Genomic DNA, 3,600 nt, shown 5'->3' with positions numbered 1-3,600 from the left:
TTGTTAAATAAAAAACATGTAAAGCAATACATCTTATAAGACAGTTTACAACCATTTGTACTATAAATATAAACAAATTTTAAATGCCATTAATGGTAGTCATGATAACAATTTCTGACTTTATTTAAGCATAACCAAACATTGCACTTTTTGCATTTCTTACACCGCTGCCGTTTGTCACTATGAGTTGGTAAGTGGTCAAATCCATCTAGACGGATATCTTATGTAGGATTACTCTGAACAGCAGCAGCTCTTTTAGTTGGTATAGGTATTGCATCAAGAGATGCTCTTCCAGCTTTTCTTTTTACAACAGTTACCAAGCTAGAAGCTACTGCAGCTTGAAAATTTTTAGAGGCATGAACCGGAGCAAATTATTTTTTAAGTCCCGACGATACAAAAACCAGGCATTTGATAACGCAATAAGAAGGGTATGAGCCCATATATATATATACCATCTATGGCATTTTAAATTTGGTTTGTAGAATGAGCACATCATATCCAGTTTGTCAACTCCACCCATATTTTTATTATAAAACTGGACAATATATGGTAATTTTACCATAATATTTCTGGGTTTTTCTATCATAACGCACAGTGTTATAAAATGGGTTCTAACCTTGACTTTCTGACCCGAGAAAACCCTTTTGTGGAATGATAGCCCACACTATGGGGATCACTTGGATATAAGTATTAAAATCAGATTACAACGTCCTGGCAAGTTATTGATGTTTAAATTTTCTGAATTTATTGATTACACACACATTCGAAATGACAGCTTGTTTTGCATTTTTACAGTAAGATATAATTTTAAATTCAAGTAAACAAACATACTGTAGCATAAAGAGCATTATGTTTTATGAAAACATAAAAAAAAGTTGAAAAATTAAAAGATATCAAGAAGATAAGCTTCTTTTATTACCAAACAAATATAATATTTTTTATTCTTCTGTTTTTCTGTTTAACTTTTCATAAAAATTATTTTTAACTGTGAAAATAAGACAGTTTTTGAATTTCGGGAAAATTTCGGGAAAATAAAAATTTCGGGAAAAGGCATGATTTATTTACTTTATTCACGAGAGCAAAACTGCGCACATCTAATTTTACAAAGAAATGCCGAATACAGCAAAAAACCACCAAGACTGCAGGAAAACTGTCTGTTTTCTTTGCTTCAGTAAATGTCAGAGGGAACTGACACCTTTCCTAAAAGAAAAATGCCAAACAATACTCAATGAGAGGATCGATTTTAGTAATGACAAAGTTCCACTTGGAATTTGTGAAAAGTGTCGTTCTTGTTTAAGAAGAAAGGATTCTGGAGAACACATCAATCTCCCATCACTTTACAATTTTGAGACTATAAAAATTCGACCTCAAACTAGAGACACACAATGTGACTGTTTGATTTGTTCTGTTGGAAAACTGAGAAATAATGGTCAACAGAAAACTCAGCTTTTGCAGAACTCAGCACAAAATACTCCATCTTCAACTGTCCAAAAACGATGCTCTGACTGTTTTTCAATTATTGGAAGAGGATTACCTCATCATTGCACAAAGGGCACTTTGCGAAATAACCTTGTTGCTGTTGCAACCAAGGATCCTGTTGCATCTGAACGAGTTGCTGCTCTTGTTGTTTCAAGTAAGGATTCTTCTCCACATGGCACTGTTCGATTGAGTCAACCACAAGGTGGAAGAATGCTTCCAATAATGCCAGGTAAAAGTTTAACTTTCATGAAAAGATATTTTAGAAATTTCGAAATTAAACAATATCTGCATTTATTTTAGGTTCCTCATCAGCTAGAAAACTATTTCCTCCAAACCCATCAATTAGTATAAGAGAACTTGTTCAAGTTCAGGCAAACACAGGGCTTTCAAAAAATGGCATTAAGAGACTAGCTGCTACAATTAATCAGTCAACTTCACAACATATTGTTGAGAAAAACTATGCTGTAAAATTTGATGCAGTTAGTAAGCAGCTTTCTCACCATTTCACGAGTTCATTGATTAAAGATCATGCTGGATGTGGAAGGACTGTCATTCATTGCAAGGACTTCAAAGAGCTTAAAAATGAACTCATCTCTATGAGAAGCACATCAAACAATCATATTGTGAAAGTTGGAATTGACGGTGGGGGAGGATTCCTGAAAGTAAGCCTTGGAATTATTGAATTAAATCGTGAACCTAACACTCCCCCAGCAAAACTCAATTGCACAAACAAGTTTTTCAAGGACACTGGAGTTAAGCGGCAACTTATTATTACTGTCTCTGAGGACCTGCAAGAAAACTACTCAAATGTGTCTCAAATTTTCGAATTGATCAATATGAGAGACCAAGATTTGTGTTGTCCTGTGACCTAAAACTGGCAAATATAATTTGTGGTCTCCAAGCACACTCAAGTGCACACCCCTGCACCTGGTGTGAGTCAAGTGTAACGGACCTTTTAAATCAAGGAATATTAAGAACTTTCCAATCTCTTGATCAGAATGTCTCACTTTTCAATGCAGCAGATTCAAACATCAAAAGAGCTCGTGATTACATGAATGTTGTTCATTCTCCTGTATTTGATCTTGCTGGTAGCACATTAGTTTTGGACTTCATACCGCCAATGGAGTTGCATCTCCTTATTGGTGTTTTCAATCATCTCTTTGCTGCCCTACTAAAAGTTTTCCCTCAAGGAACTCTTTGGACTGATTCACTGCACATTAAACAACAGCCTTATCATGGAGGGCATTTTGCAGGAAATGAGTGCAGGAAGCTGCTAAAAAGTATTGATCTTCTTCAATCTATTGTCGAGAAACACTCATGCTATGCTGCAATACCATTAGTTGATGTATTTCGAAAATTCAATGCAGTAGTGTCTGCCTGTTTTGGATGCGTTCTTGATCCAAGTTATGTACAAAAAATTGAAGCTTTCAGAGTGGCTTATGTGGCACTGCAAAATGTTTCTGTGACACCCAAGGTTCATGCTGTATTTTTTCATGTGAAAGATTTCATTGACAAACACGGCCAAGCTCTCGGACTTTACTCAGAACAAGCAACAGAGGCAATGCATCACAACTTTCAAGTGCATTGGCAAAGGTACAAACGACCTAACCATCATCCTGAATACAGTAAAAAGTTGCAATGCTGCCTTGTGGACTTTAATAGTAAACATTGTTTGTGAAAAGAGCCATTTTAGAATGATTTTTTCTTGTATTAGAATATTTATTTTAAAGCATAATTTTCATTTTAGATACACATTTCATTTTAGATAATTCTTTTTGTTTCCCTAGTTCATATTTATTGGAATAACCTATATTTTGTACTATATTCTGTCGGTTTTTGACGGAAAACTCGAAAATTATGGTTTATGTCGGTTAAAACTGAAATTTGGCTTCTAAAAAAAAAAAAAAAAAAAAAAATCTTGTCGGTAAAATTTGTTTTTTTCATTTTCACACACACACACACACACCCACGTCTTTGTCGTTCGGTACGGCCCTGTCAATAACTTGCCAGGACGTTGTAATCTGATTTTAATACTTATATCCAAGTGATCCCCATAGTGTGGGCTATCATTCCACAAAAGGGTTTTCTCGGGTCAGATCCCCATAGTGTGGGCTATCATTC

General features: G+C 35.1%; 1 pseudogene across 1 annotated transcript; it reads left to right on the top strand.

The window, feature by feature from the left end:
- Window positions 1-962: 962 nt before the first annotated feature.
- On the top strand, window positions 963-3,243 carry LOC149890599 (uncharacterized; annotated as a pseudogene). Its single transcript, XR_016451010.1, has 2 exons — window positions 963-1,708; window positions 1,780-3,243. The product of XR_016451010.1 is annotated as an uncharacterized LOC149890599 (transcript).
- Window positions 3,244-3,600: the final 357 nt, after the last annotated feature.

The sequence above is a fragment of the Hydra viridissima genome, unplaced genomic scaffold, assembly GCF_058129835.1.
Source record: "Hydra viridissima isolate aposymbiotic clone 2 unplaced genomic scaffold, HvirCarnegie_v1 scaffold_3, whole genome shotgun sequence".
Taxonomy (NCBI): Eukaryota; Metazoa; Cnidaria; class Hydrozoa; order Anthoathecata; family Hydridae; genus Hydra; species Hydra viridissima.
The sequence above is the reverse complement of the archived record's forward strand: the minus strand, read 5'-3'. Positions and strand labels throughout refer to the sequence as shown.